The sequence below is a fragment of the Diabrotica virgifera genome, chromosome 4 (genome assembly GCF_917563875.1).
Source record: "Diabrotica virgifera virgifera chromosome 4, PGI_DIABVI_V3a".
NCBI lineage: Eukaryota > Metazoa > Arthropoda > Insecta > Coleoptera > Chrysomelidae > Diabrotica > Diabrotica virgifera.
The window spans coordinates 22,359,503-22,376,220 of NC_065446.1; the positions used below are offsets into that span (position 1 = coordinate 22,359,503).

General features: G+C 30.6%; 1 protein-coding gene across 2 annotated transcripts in view; it reads right to left on the reverse strand.

The window, feature by feature from the left end:
• The window catches only part of LOC126882948 (neuronal growth regulator 1-like), an 802,823-nt gene that overhangs the window by 502,475 nt on the left and 283,630 nt on the right, over nucleotides 1–16,718 (reverse strand). The window lies entirely within an intron of this gene.

The window sequence follows — 16,718 nt, forward strand, 5'->3', positions numbered from 1 at the left end:
GGATAAAAAAGATCTCTTATAATTTTTCTCTAAAATTGATCGTTTTCGAGTTATCAGCAATTTAAATTGAAAAAAATGAAAAATGGCGATTTTCAAGGCTTAATAACTCGGTTAAAAGTTATTATTATGAAAGTCAGAAAGTGACTAAATCAAAGTTTAATGTTCCCCCTACAAGAGCCCGAAGAAATTTTTGTCATTATTTTATTACCAAGCTGTTATTTTTAAGTAATAATATTGAGCGCCATGCACGCCGTAAATGTGAGTGCAAGAGATGCACAATTGGACTGCCGGAGTGGCATCTCTCTCACACTCAGCATTTACGAGCGGCTACCACGTGCATGGCGCTCAATATTTTTACTTAAAAATAACAGCTTAGTAATAAAATAATGACAAAAATTTCTTCGGGACCTTGTAGTGGGGGCATTAAACTTTGATTTAGTCACTTTCTGACTTTCATAATGATAACTTTTAACCGAGTTATTAAGTCTTGAAAATCGCCATTTTTCGATTTTTTCAATTTTAAATTGCTTATATCTCGAAAACAATCAACTTTAGAGAAAAATTATAAGAGACCTTTTTTATCCAGAATAGTCCAAGAAACCTAAAAAAAAATTTTTCGGTCCAAAAACATTGATTTTTGCAATTTGATTAAAATAAAATTAAAAAAAAAATAGGCCCACTTTGCACGTGGGCGACTTCTTGAACCTTATTCTGGGATGTCTAACGAATGTAATTATGGGAATTATGATAAAAAAATCTCATGGGAATATTTTTCCCAAAGAACCCGCCGTTTTCGCCTTGTCTACATGTTGAAACTAATTTGAAGCACTTAAAAATATCTATCTACAGAAATAAAAAATTATCTAGCTCAAAAATTAAGTGACTTATTATGAAAAGAATATCAGTCCCTATTTTTTTCAGCGAAAAAGTGATTGGAAACTTCCCCCTACTTAACACGCGTATTCAGAGATACGAAAAAAAAATGTAAATATAAAATTGTAGAATATTTAATTTCCAAGAAAGGGGTTAGCAAAAATTTTTTCTATGGCAAAACTGAGTGAGCTATTGACATTTAAAACTTGTAATAACAAGCAAACACCACCTTTACCAACCGTTTTACAGCCACCTCTTTTTGCGACTTATGATTTTAAAAGGATTTAATATTAATAGCCTTGTAGATTTTTTAGAGACCTACAAAATTCTTTTTTAGCAAACTTTATAGAATAAATAATAAAAAAGGTACAGTTAAAAAATCAATATATTTTATTGAAAAAAAAATGAGAAATGCAATTGGAAGGTTAATAATGTATGTTAGCGGTGTTTTTATTCATTGGCCTTATTCATACTTCTTTATTTATGTATTAATAATAGATTCTAGAAGTTTGACTGGCTTAGAACGATTAGTTTAAAAAAACTGGAGTTAAAAGGGAATACCGAATTTTTGTAGTTTGGTAATAAATGTTACTTTCTTCAGAATAGAAAGATTAGTATCAGATATACGAAAAAATGTTTAAAATATTAAATTTTAGGTTACTTAAATCACAAGAAATTAACTTGAAAACAATTTTTCTCCTACAGTCGGTCCAAGGAGATCGTAATATTCGTCTCTAACAGAACAGTTCAGTGGTGTGAATCTTTTTGTTTTTTGGATTGTCTCGGGTCCAAGTTTCACATCCGTAAGTCAGTATTGGGAATATTAATCACTTGAACAACCTCATCTTTAACGATCTTGAAATTTGACAGTCGTTCCAAATTTTGGTCATTTTTGCTATAGGAAATTTTAATAGATCATAATATAATAATCTACGTTTAATCTCTTCCTGTTATGACCATGTGTTTGTGATCAATGATTCCAGATATAAGTATGAGCTCAAAACCTCAAACTTGTCAAGTTTGGTTATGTTTGGATGAGTGTTGGGTAGTATATCCACTATTATGATCTCTGTCTTTAATAATGTAAAATTGCAGACCAAATATTTGAGTCTCGTTTGCCGCTCACAACCTGGCCTATTTCTCACCGAAGATTCTAGTCGTTACGAGATAATACGAGTCCTTACCACGGCATTCAAGACGAGCGCTACCGAAGTATATAAGAAGGAAATTCCGTCAGCAGGCCAGTCAGTTGTCGACGCGTAATAATATTATTTTATTCGAATAAAGTTGTGTGCCGTGTATTTTAAAATGTATTCGTTATCGGAATTATTATGTGGAGTTAGTAAAATCATAAATTTTGAGTTTGTAAATAAATTAGATGTGTTAGTTTGAGTTATTTTTAACTATTTAAATAAATTAAATAAGTGATGTAAAATAAAATAATATAAAGTAAGTCTTCTTTTATTTAAACTAAACTTAGTGCCTAAAAACATAAATAATAAAATAGTAAAGTCAGTTGAATAACACTACCCATATAGGTATATAGAATAATTTTAGAGGTAGTATACATCCTTGTCTGACACCCAGTTCTCGATGAAACTCGTGGGGTGTGTATGCTCCAGAAGGCCGTATGATAGCTTTTACAACTCTCATTCGCCATTAAACATTGTTAACCTTGTCAAACCCAAACCCGTGTCGTTGCGCGCTAGCTTTCTTTCAGTTTATCTCTGATATACTATATAATGTATGAAAATAGTGATTTTTCAGTGGGACCTTAGACTGTGATATTCCGTTCAACTTTCAATACAAAATTGCATCAAAACATACTTAAAAATCTTTTTTCTAAAACCGTGTTAAAAATGAAATATTTAGCACTCCATACGAGCGTTAAAAATGCTACTTTAAGGCACTAGTGCTTTAAAATATTTTTAAGGCACTGCAGTTCGTATTGACCGTATAGACAATTTTGATGTAATGTCAAAAAATTATAAAAATGGAATGTCAGTCACGTTCAAGTAAAAGTTTTTGTAGATATTGTCCTGTAATTACGTTTGTAGAAAAAATATTGTATGATATGCGTGTTAAAAAGTACATTTTTAAGGCACTCATGTGAATTGCAGAACTCACTATCGCTCATTCTGCAAACTTTCACACGCGTGCCTTAAACGTGTACTTTTAACACATATAAATAATTATTATGAATCCTATATTATGAAAACACATAATAGTCCAGGGCGGATCTGCTTTGAGATGGACGTTGAGAGGTGACTCAATTTTTTTTGCAGAAATTGCTTGAAAATAAATTAAATAATAATATTTGAGTTATCCTCCCTCTTAAAAAGGTCCGGAACATTGTTTAAATAATCAAAATTTCAAAAAATTAAGGAAAAATTCGATTTTTTTTTGGTTTTTTAATTATAACTGTAAAAGTATTCATTTCCGAGAAAAGCTTTACAGACATAAAAGTTGCATAACTAAATTTTCTATAATATAAAATTGGTAAAAATTTTTATAAATAGTCACCCTTGTTGAAAAATAGCAATAATGGCGAAAAAACAATACAAAAACAAGTATTTGCATTTTACGTTATACAAGCATTTATACTACACTTAGGACCTTCATATTTCACCCAGAAAAACGTTATGATACAGTAAAACAATACTGTAAATTTTATTAAGATCAGTTTAATATATTTTGCAAAATAAATTTTGAAATCCAGCGTTCGCAAAAAAAATTCATTTTTTCAAAATGTTACAGGACTAAAAATAAAGCAGACAGCAAGCTGAAATTTTTTTTGCTTATAGAAGTGTACTGTAGCTTTCATTTGCAATTTGCAAAATTAAAATAGATTAATTACAACGGCGTCAGGAATATTTTTAAATAAACATTAATTTTTGGTGCTACGCGCAGGACAGCGGTGTTCGATTCACACAAGTTGATTTCCACCAAAATTTCTTCTAATCTTTACCTAATATATTATTTTCTTACTCTTTATTTTGTTGTATTTTAATATTTTAATTCCACAAAAATCAAACTAATTTTATTATTGTTTGTGAAATATTGTTTAAACAATTGCATATGTTTAAAAATAATAAACTTTTATTCTCTAAGTTAAAATATATAAACAATAAAGTTTTTGCTAATAAAAGTGTTATTTTAAAGGATAGAGTATGTGTTTTTATTTTGCAATAAACAAATTTATTTATTTATACCGAAATGTAATAAAAATTAAAATGTATCAATCATTATCAAAGGTCATTGGAATGCCCAATAAGAGCAAACTACCCGCTGTCCTGCGCGTAGCACCAATAATGAATGTTTACTTAAAAAAATTCGTGACGCCGTGGTAGTTAATAAATTTTAATTTTGTAAAATTGCAAATGAAAGGTACTGTACACTTCTATAAGAAAAAAAAAATTTAAACTTGTTTTCTGCTTTATTTTCTATCCTGTAACATTTTGAAAAAATGAATTTTTTTTACGAAAGCTGGATTGCAAAATTTATTTTGCAAAATCTATTAAACCGATCTTAATGAAATTTACAGTGTTATTTTACTGTATCATACAGTTTTTCTGGGTGAAATATGAAGGTCCTAAGTGTAGCATAAATGGTTGAAAAACGTAAAATGCCAATACTTGTTTTTGTATGTTATTTTCGCAATTATTGCTATTTTGCAACAAGGGTGACTATTTTTTTAAATTTTTAACCAATTCTATATTATAGGAAATTTAATTACGCAACTTTTATGTCAGTACAACTTTTCTCGGAAATGAATACTTTATAAGTTATAATCAAAAAACGAAGAAAAAAATCGAATTTTTCCTTCATTTTTTGACATTTTGATTATTTAAACAATGTTCCTGACCTTTTTGAGAGGGAGGATAACTGAAATATTATTATGTGATTTATTTTCAAGCCATTTTTGCAAAAAAATTTGAGTCACCCCTCAACGTCCATATGTGCTAATATTTTTACAGATGTGCCCTGGTCTATAATATAAACAGCCACTTTAAAGATTAATTTAACATAAAGTTACTTTTCTTAATCTTAATGAAATCAACCATAAGACTTTGGCAATTGAAATGTATTTTAACCAATTTTGATACATTATCATTCTAGATATTGTCAGAATACAGCTATAGTTTTAATGTTTCTATTTAACTTCTAGGGAAACAACCGAAACATTTCAACATGTTATCAAAATTTCAACAATTTCAGCAATGTACTCGGGTTGGGTAAAGTAACGTGTCTATTACTAACAAGGGTTACCTTGGTTTCGCGGTTACAAGGTGTCCTTTACTAAGACAAAAGGACTAAGGTTTACTGATTGTTTGAAGTTATTGGAACGGAAATGCGGTAGACAGGATTAAAATCGATTGAAGTTTCCATGTTTACTCAAGTGACCAAAAGCATTCATTATGTGTATTGTTCGGATGTAAAAGCATAAAGGAATGCAAAACAATGCTTAAAAAGCATAATTTCTTTATGAAAAAAGCATTTTATTATACAGAAAGGCAAGAAAATAAGTATATCAATTTCGAGACACCACTTTTTTACTAAATACGATAAAGGCAAGATTTTTAATGGCATCGATATAATACTCCGGGCTAATTAGCAAAATACAGGGAAAAGTTATTTACCAGCATTTAAATTCTGCATAGAGACGTGCTTCTCCCGATTTACTTCGACAAAATTTTTCCAACAAAATCTTTAATTTTCAATTAAAATTGTAGATAAGTAATTATTTACCAATAATTAAATAACGTGGGAATATGAAAGCTCTTTTCAGATAGATGATAATTCAAGGAGCCTATGGAAATAGAATAAACAGTTTAGCAACAATTGAATAAATTATTAAATAAAAATTGACAGTCGCTGTAATAACCACAATAATTACTACACATAAGAATAATTATGATTTTTGTATAAAAAGGTACTGTACATATCCAATGTATTTTACATATTTGAAATTGGACTATTTAAGCGGCCTCGGGAATATTTTAGAATTATAAACAATTTTTTGGCTTATAAACAAATAGAATATCTCGGAAAACTTAAAATTAAATTAAATCATGAAAACAGTATCGGAAAAAAAGCGACAGGACGGTTCTTTTGAAAGAAAAAAAAGTTTAATTGTGATGAGTGGTTCCTGAGATACAACCAGTCAAAGTTTACCTGCATTTACGGTAAAGATATAAACAATAGGATCATAATTTTAGAATTATCACCTTTTTGTTTCTGTCCTCTTTTTACACACCAATTTTCATATCTTTAAAATTTTAATAACATATATATTATTATAGTAAAAACTATCGATATTACGAGTGAAAATTAACAAAAATAGCAAAATTCCAATCAAAAATTAGGTTGGAGAAAATGTAATCTCAAAGTTCAAAATTGGTTGACGTTAAAAAATGCATTTTGTCGGCTTTCAATGGAGCAATTTTCTTCATTTTTTTTTGTTCTAAAGTAACTGGAGTAGAGCCATCTAGCTAACGCATTATTAAATGTCAAACTTGCTTTTGTTTTGTTATAATATATTTATTTATTTATAAGAAAAGAAAACTACACATTTTTTCCAGTTGTAGACCATTTTTAGAAAAACTTACTACAAGTGTACCTTTTAACGTTAAAAACACAAATATTCTCATTTGAAAGCTCTATTATTATTTAAACAATCTTTATTTAAACAAATTAAAAATAATTAAATAACTAAATTAATTTATTATGACAAAACAAATCAACCTTGACATTTAATAATGCGTTGCGTTAGTTAAATGACTCTACTCGAGTTACTTGGGAACAAAAAAAGAATGAAGAAAATTTCTAAATGGGAAGCCGAGAAAATTAATTTTTTTAACGTATACCGATTTGTAACTTTGAGATTACATTTTCTCCAACGTAATTTTTGATTGGAATTTTGCTATTTTTGGCATTTTTCACTCGTAATATCGATAGTTTTTATTATAATAATATATGTTATAAGTATTTAAAGATATGAAAATTGCTGTGGAGAAAGAGAACCGAAATAAAAAGGTGATGGTTCAAAAATTATGATCCTATTTTTTATATCTTTGGCGTAAATGTCGGTCAATCTTGATAGGTTGTATCTCAGGAACTACTCATCACAATTAAACTTTTTTTCTTTTAACCTTCCGATGACCAACCTTTTTTTCTTACACGGATGACCAAGGGGGGAAAATGACCCTAGGTTAAAAATGTCAAAAATGACAATTAACAAAAAAGTGAAGTTTTTTTTTTAATTTATTTTTTTGGGCATGGACTTTATTGCCCGATTTCACCAAAGATACCTAAATATTTAAGAATTACCTAAGTTGGTTTAGGTACTTCCTAACTCTAAAACGGATTTCACCATACCATAAGAATTACCTAAACCGCTTAAGCATTACCTTACGTTAGGATGCGGTATTCGATCTCACTAAACTTTAGGTATTACTTATTGTTGACGGTCAGGTAATTTTGACTAATGTACTTGTGACGTTTGTCAATAATTTGCTTCTTATATATCTTAATTTTTCTGTTATTCTGTAATATTAGGTATATTAGTTGTAATTTTGTATTATCTTTTATATTAATAATATAATATGTGCTGGAAAATAAGAAAATCATTTGGAGTTTTTTACAGGTCTATTGACAAAATTATGTAGTCTACCTAGTACGTAACAAACTAGTGTTGTGTTTTGAAAACCCCTTATGATATAACTAAAAGTGTGTCATTAAAAAATTAATAATAGAAAGCAATTTTCATCATATTATTTATTTAAAAATTATTTCATTAATGACAATTAAACTAACTTCAATTTTTCGTCATATGTGAAATTTTACAACTCTTTTCTTTTCCTCCATTTCACTGTACATATACAAATAACATACAAGACTATATTTATTATATACAAACTTAATGCACAAATAACCAACTACTAAATAAAATAACTATAACAGTACAAAACTGAATAAAACCAAATTGGCAAACAAACAATAATGGCAAATAATCGAAAAAGTAAGGAAATGTCATTTTATTCTTCTGTTTATTTATCAAAAATAGTTCAAACGTACCCTAGGGAATACCTAGGAAAGCATTTCCTAGATAAGCAGTTCTTTTAGTTGTGAAATGCGATTGTTCCTAAGTAATGACTCAAGAAGTTCCTATCGATAAGAATTACTTAATAAGGCAACTGTTTAGGTATCGTTGGTGAAATCGGGCAAAAGTCATTCAGCCAGTCACAACATGAGTTTTAGTGTCATGTGTAGTGTGTATGTTGAGTAAGTGTCTTATTACTTTGCAAAGTCGACGTCATTAGCGTAAAACTACTTGGAATTACACATAATAGACGGTATTTTATTAAACATCAATTTCAGAATATATTTTTTATTCGTAAAATATAGTGAATTTTTTTTATTTCAAAATACGAGGATATCTAGAATGATATTAAAGTCAAATAAAAAAATAATGAGTTAAAAATTAAAAATACTTTTGAATTTATTAAAGAAAAACCTACGCTGGGGTTACAATTTCCCCCGCTTGGTCATCCGAAGGTTAAAAGAAGCGTCCTGACACTTTTTTTCCAATAACTTCAATTTTTCGTCATATGTGAAATTTTACAACTCTTTTCTTTTCCTGCATTTCACTGTACATATACAAATAACATACAAGACTATATTTATTATATACAAACTTAATGCACAAATAACCATTATTATTATATTTGCTAATAAGCCAAAATTTTTTTTATAATTTTAAAATGTTCCTGAGGCCGCATAAATAGTCCAATTTCAATTCTGTAAAGTACATTAGATAGGTACAGTGTCTTTTTATAAAAAAATCAGACTTTTTCTTATATATCATAATTATTGTGGTTATTATAGAGACCGTAAATTTTTAATTAACAATTCAATTGCTGCTAAACTGTTCATTCAATTTCCATTGACTTCTGGAATTATAATCTATACGCAAATAGATTTTACAATACCAAGTTATTTAATTATTGATAAACAATTACTTATTTAAAATTTTAGTTGAAAATTAAAGATTTTGTTGGAAAACCCCACATTTTCCGGGGAAAATTTTCGTCGAATAAATCGGGAAAAACACGTGTCTATGCAGAATTTAGTTACGGTGAATTTTTATTTGAGTGTTTTTGGTGTAAAGGTAAAATCTTTGGAGTTATAGGGCATAACTTGGAAAAAACACGATTTTCTCGCCATTTTGCTTATAAAAAAAGGTGTCACACTATCTACGGACTTTGCATACCTATGTTAATAATATATACAGTCATAAGATTCGATTCCAGCAATAAAATTGCTAATAAATAATTTTTCCCAAAAATGGCCTATCCTCCGATAATCTGCCCAGACTATAAGTTGTTCAGCTAGTTGCAATAGATTCGCCAGCTAGACAAATACACAGTCCTATTTCTCATACAAAAATAAACAGATAATTAATCAAAGAAAATACAACAGGAAAGCTACAAAGTTATTTACTACTCATCTCAAATACGTAAATATTAACTTTGAAATTAATTGAATTACAAAATAAATAAAGGATATATTTATTGGAAAACTGATATCATATAAAGCTTGTTCCTGTATAATGGTCTGTAGCTTTTCATTTTTAAATAGTCGAAGGAAGAAAGCACTGAACCTCCGAAAACAAAACCGACAAGACGGATCTTAATAATTCTTTTTGCATCCGATTCGTGAATGCGCCAGGAAACTTTGTGAACCGGAGCCATGATATAATATTGAAAAACTGCATACAAAAAATGCATTCTTAAAGTGCATCTCAAACAGAGAATAAAAAAAATTCAGAACTCGTCAATTATCGGCGGAAATAATTTAAATTTTGTTACTTGGGGGTTTTGGAGTAGCTGAAAACGAATATGACGTCGTAAGTGAGCTCCTGGGTACCTGTGCCCAGGACACCTACTGTTTACCTCGTGTTCTGAAGTTTTCGGCAAATTCATTAAAAAATTATTCAAAAATCATTACTCGGGGATTTTTTGGGGTCACTGACGACGAATATGACATCTGAAGTGATCTACGGAGTACCTGCTGCCCAGGGTACCTACTTTTTACCTCGTCTTATGGAGTTCTGACTTATTAATCCAGGCACAAAAATTTAAAAAGCGTGCACTTTCTATCGAAGAAGTAGTTGAACATGGCTGTCAACCAAGGGCGCTCATATAAAAATTTTTAGGAGGGGTGGGGGGGCAGATGTGAAGATGTTGCACATCATATTTTGTATATTTTGGATAACCATATATAGCTTAAAGCACCCGAAAAACTAGGGAGGGTCACGAGGTCCCCCTGCCCGTGAGTATGGGCGCCCATGCTGTCAACTAGTTGCGTTGTATAATGCTCCAATAAGTTTTAGAAACAAAGGCGTGAAACAAGGTGACTTCAGCTCACCGACACTATTTAAACTGATGTTGGAAGTAATAATAAGGACGACAAACTATGCAAACAAAAATATTATTACAGATCAACTTCAACTAGTAGCATATGCAGATGATCTAGTCATCATAGAGAAGACGAAGATGACACTTATAAAAACAGTTAAAAAATTTGATAAGGAAGTGAAGAGAATAGGGCTAAAGGTATAAAGCACAAAATAAAATACACGACGAACGATAGGAAAGGGCGACACGAGACACGACAACTTAGAAGTAACTAATAACAGAGAACCATAAATTTGAAACTACACCTTTAGCTACTTGGGAGTAACAATAGGGAAAACAGGAAAAGAGAAAATAGAGGAAAGAATTCTGAAAGGAATTATGGAATTAATAATATTATGGAATATTATGGAATTAATGATATATTATGGAATGGAATTAATTACATATTACAATATTATGAAATTAATCGAAATTTGCTGAAAAGCAAGACGCTATGTATAAGAACAAATATAAATATATATTAAGACCTTAATAAGACCTGTTGCTATATATGAGATGGAAACAACAACGATTAACAAGAAAGAGGAAGATAGACTTCTGAAATTTGAAAGAAAAATAATGAGAAGAATACTGGTCACGAAGAATCACACTGGTCAAGAATACTGTAAAACACGAGAGGGAGAAATACGAATGAAAACAAATGCCAAAATAGAACAAGAAATAAAGAGGAAAAATATAGTCAGATCCATAAAATCGCTTCGCTTAGACCAGATAGGATATATTTGAAAAGGATAACTAACTGGACACCACTATGGCCCAGGTGTAGGAGAAGACTCAGAAGAAGATGGCTGAATTATGTACAAGAAAACATAAGAGCAAATAATGTGAAAATCTGGAAAGTTCAGTGCAAGGACAGGAAGAAATGGAAAAGAGTCACGAGAACAGCAAAGACACACAACAAGCCATAAATGATAAAGAAGTAATCCACCTCACCCAAGAATAGGATTTTAAACTACGCCATGGCGCTATAATTCCTAGTAATTGTAGCGCTTAGTGATTGAATGAATGATTATTGATATATTTAGTATAGTTGATATAGACTTGCAAAAATTATTTATAACGAAGTTACCGATAAAATAGATGTTAAAGATGCCCTCTGACACAAAAAAAAAACTTTAATTCTAGTCCGCAATTCCGAAATGTTAGACGGTGGATCGGTCTGCCTCCTTCAGCATTCCCCGTATGCATCTAAACATTCCGTATATGTATTTGGAACCTAGGAGTTTTCTATTGGTTCTTTGCAGCACGCGGTCATATTTTAACCAATAGGCGGCGAGGTTCCAAACGCATATACGGAATGTTACTCGATGCCAAATTCATATGCGGAATGTTAAATATTCGTAGACCAAGAAATATGACTTTTTATTAATTAGTTAAAGCAGACTAATTTTAAAATACCTATTTTGTTAATGTATTATTAAAGAAAAATAAAACAATGATTACCTATATGAAATGTAATTTGGTGCGAAATTCATAAATGGGATGGTATAGATTTGAGAGATAAATTTTTTTATTTGACTAAGCTTTCGCTTTCTTAGAATTTTTAATGACTTGCACGTGTTGTTTAATATGTTTAATTTTTAATAATACAAAAAACGAATAAAGTCTTTGGTAAAAGGTATATATTTAAAATCCCTAAAAAGGGCTACATCACAGAACCAGTTTTCGATTGGTTGACCAACCATCATCAGTACATTCCTAAAATGAATATAACCTGATAAAATGATGCAAAGGTTATAAAATTTTGACTACGGTTAGAAAAAGTTGTAGGTTATACTCACGTGACCTTACCATGCTAACCACCAAAATATAATATTACAAATTTTATTTACATATATTACATAATTACAAATATGATGGTGGTTAGCATGTAAGATCACGTGAGTATAACCTACAACTTTTTTTAACCGGAGTCAAAATTTTAAAACCTTTGCACCATTTTATAAGGTTATATTCATTTTAGGAAAGCACTGATGATGATTGGCCAACCAATCGAAAACTAGTTCCATGATGTAGCCCTTTTTAGGGATTTTAAATATAGACCTTTTATAAAGGACTTTGTTCGTTTTTTGTATTACGAGTGTATGGTATACAGCCAACTACAGGACAACCATTTTCTTTTTGGATCTTTAATAATACATTAACAATAATTTTTCTATTCTCATACTATAATATATCAACTATGATGTCACTACGTTTATCATAATGAACTTCATTATGATACAGATTTTCATTAAGATACAGATTTTTAACCAATAAAATCGCGATATGACATTCGCGAAAAAAGGTGGCACACGCGCAGTAACCAATGGCGAGTCAAATACATACGCTTTGACAGTTCTCAATATGTAATCAAACTGTCAGACTGACAAACTACTTAATTTGTTTGCGTTACAAAATTAATAAACTCGAATATACCTTTTTTGTGAATGACCATAGAAAAAATCGTGTATACAACTTGCATTTAATTATCATTATGAAGCTCGTACTCTATACGAAACTCGCGGCTAGGCTGGTCGTTTCGTATCCCTTATACTCGCTTTATAATGACAATCATTTAATGCTCGTTGCATGATATACTATTAAAAACCAGTATAATTTTAACTGGATTTAATAAAAATCATCTTTGTGTTCTAACGAATATTTAACATACCGTATATGATTTTGGAATGACCAAATATCATTTTAAATACTATAATTGTTTTATTTTTATTTAATAATACAGTAACATGTATTTTAAAATCAGTCTTCTTTTAACAGACCCTAATAAAAACTTATCTTTTTCGGTGTACGAATATTTAACACTCCGTATATGAATTTGGCACCGAATAACATTTCGTATATGCGTTTGGAACTTCGCTGCCTATTGGTTAAAATATGACAGCGTGCTGCAAAGAACTAATAGAAATCTCCTAGGTTCCAAATTATACGGAATGTTTAGATGCTCCCCATATCTACGCATCAGGTGTCGTTACGCCTGATGAGTGCGATGGATATGGAAAATCACTGCCACGCGAAATTAGGAAATCAACAAAATGATCGCAAAGTATTCGAAGAGACTCCCTGGCCGTGTGATAGGTTGCCGCGTCCTGCTGACACCAACCATTGTTGATTTTAAGCATGAACCGTTTTCGCGACCTTTTACTTATGACCGAAAATATGGTTTCACGATAAAAATTTTTTCTGCAAAACTAAGAACCATTCTGAAACACCTAACAATAACACGACATTCACATACGTTATAACGACGGTTCGGAAAGTACTCAGTATGTTTCGGCGCATGATACGTACAAGTTTGAGACATACGCATTTCAGTGCTGTTTATATCGCCGCAAACCATAATATTTTTTCAACGCTTTTTTGATTATCTTAATACAGAAAGTATAGAAATAATAATGTTAAGACTTACTTACTATAATTAACTGTTTGGTTGCAATTTATCTTACCTGCAAAATATAAAAATTAAATTAGATCATTTTAGATTTTAACGCAACAAAGTATAAAATTTATATAGTACGTTCTAAAGGTAAAATATTGCAAAACCTCTAAATTTTAAAGAACCGATTGGATTGCCATGAAATTTGGCATACACATAACCAACAAGTCAAAGAAAAAAGTGATATTGTGCCAATGTGTGCTTTTGACCTAGGGGTGAGTTTCACCACCCTCTTTGTGGGTGAAAAATATATGTTCAAAATAAGTCCGGAAATAGATAAAATGAGTAATTCTAATCAACTTTTGTTCTATAAAGTTTTTTCATCAAGTTAATACTTTTCGAGTTATTTGCGAGTGAATATGCTAATTTTTCTACAGAATAACCACGTTTTCAGACGGTTTTTCGCAAATAACTCAAAAAGTAAGTATTTGGTCGAAAAAACAATTCTTTTCAAAAATATAGCACGTAAAGTAGTGAAAAACATGATTATTTTAGGTCACTATACCTAGTAGAAGTAGAGTTATAGCTAATGAGAAATGGGTTCATATCCTCATAGGAGGACTGCCTCTGGGTCTTTTGTGTTGGTATGGTCTTTAAGTTAAAATTGTTCTGTGTCATTTGTTTGGATCAATCCCAGCTACATATCCAGCGTATTCCCATTTCAATTTTATTATGTTTGTACCACATCGGTGACTTTGGTTTTCTGTTTCATTAATGGGTTTTTTACTGCCCTTAAATAATATGCCTAGCATAGCTCTTTCCATCGTGTGTTGAGTGACTGAGTGTATTCATATTCTTTTTTGTATTTGTCCATGTTTGTGCACTATATGTCAATATAGGAAAAATGCATGCATCAAAAACTTTAAATCTAAGATGTAGTTGAATTTTTTTATTTATGAGTATAGAGTTCAGTTTGTCGAATGCTGACCATGCTAATTTTCTTCTTCTTTTTAATTCGTCCGTTTGAATTTAGTATTATTTTTGTCGTAAATATATTATATTCTTCAACTTTTCCTAAAAATTTGTCGTTTATTATTGTCACGGTTTTTCGGAGAGCATGACATTTTTTTATTAATTTTCAGTCCTATATTAGAAGATTCAGGTATGTAGTTCTAATAGCAAGGTTTGCAGATCTTGTAGGTCAGTAGCTATCAGGATTATGTCATTCGCAAATCGTAGATTACTGAGGTAGCGGCCACTGATATTTATTCCCTTATATTTCCCATTTAGATTTTTAAAAACTTCCTCCAAAACTAAGGTGAAAAGTTTGGGTAGTAGAGTGTCTCCATGTTTGACCCCCCTGTTTAATGATCGATTCATATACGATTTCATTAATTTTGAGTCATTTTGCCAAACCTCCTATCGTAACTTTTTAATCGGAAATTACATTAAAACCGGAACTAAATATTCGAGCTCGATTTTTCAATACACGTCAATTGATATATCACGTGGACTAGTTCTGCCACTATAATGTGGCTCTTCCGGTTAAAACTTTTAATCGCTTATCGGTTATCACCTGTACTATGTATTTCAATAACTTCAAAACCGTAATTTCTGTTGAAACTCTGGAACCGGAAGTCCGATGTCAAATTTCTTACTTTTAATACCATTTTTGAGTTACAAGCATTCATTGACACCTCATTTGTAATTCTACTGTTCTAATAACGGAGGAGGTATGTTTAAGGAGGACAGATATGAATAATTCCGTGACCCGTCAAAATGGCCCGGTCAAAACAGCCCCGTCAAAACAGCCCGGTTACAAAATAGCCTCGACAAAATAGCCCGTAAACAAAATAGCCCCGACAAAATAGATCGCACACAAAATAGCCCCGGTCAAGACAGCTCCGGCTAAAACAGGCAAGGCGACAACATCCCCAATAAAAAGTTTTGCCTTTTGGAATATCATTTATTTTAAATCACTATTATTCTAATTGGGAAATAAGCCTCAATTCAACTTAAAAAAATTATTTTGTTAACGTTTCGTCTTTCAAGTCGGACGTCGTTGTCAAAATACAAAATATTAATAAATTAAACAAAAATGTTGTTGCTTAGTAAAAAAATTCTTCTAATAATTTAATTTAATCTGACTCATTCATATCGGCAATTCAGACATACAATATGGTGCAAATGAAACCAATAAATTCGTTATTTCTTAAACCCGCGATGTTTAGGAAAAATCCTAAAAAAGGGCGATTTTTATTTTTAAATTACGATATTTTGGTCTATATATCATACTAGTGACGTCATCCATCTAGGCGTGATGACGTAATCGATGATTTTTTAAATGAGAATAGGGGTCGTGTGCTAGCTCATTTGAAAGTTTATTTAATTCTCTATTCAGTATTATAAACATTTACATATTTATCTTTATACAAGGTGTCCAAAAATTTTTTAATTTAAATTATTTGACAAAAAAAAAGAAGACTGTATGTAATTATTCATTTAATTCAAAATAAATTTTACCGCTGTAAGAAATCAGACAAAAAGGTTTATATCACAAATAAACATTGATTTTCGCTTAAATTAAATGTTCAAACTTCCAAGAAGCAGATTACTTACGGGAGCTGGCTTGAACATTGAATTTAGTCGAAAAGCAGATCACGTTCAATCGAAACAGAAGACAGGGTTCGAGTCTCTGAAAAGACCATTTTTATTTAATGTGGTTAAGATAAACATTTGAATAGACAATAATTACCATTTCCGAAAAAATATATTTTAAGGGATTATTTCATGATGAATTCTGAAGGAAGCTTTTTGTCGGGACTATTTTGTCGGGGCTATTTTGTGGGCGGGATATTATGTCGGAGCTATTTTGTCGGAGCTTTTTCGACGGTCTATTTTGACGGGGTACCGGATAATTCATAGTTTTCATATTTTAATGTTGTAAAATGGATGACATTGTTCAGTACAACTAACTGCAGGAAAATATC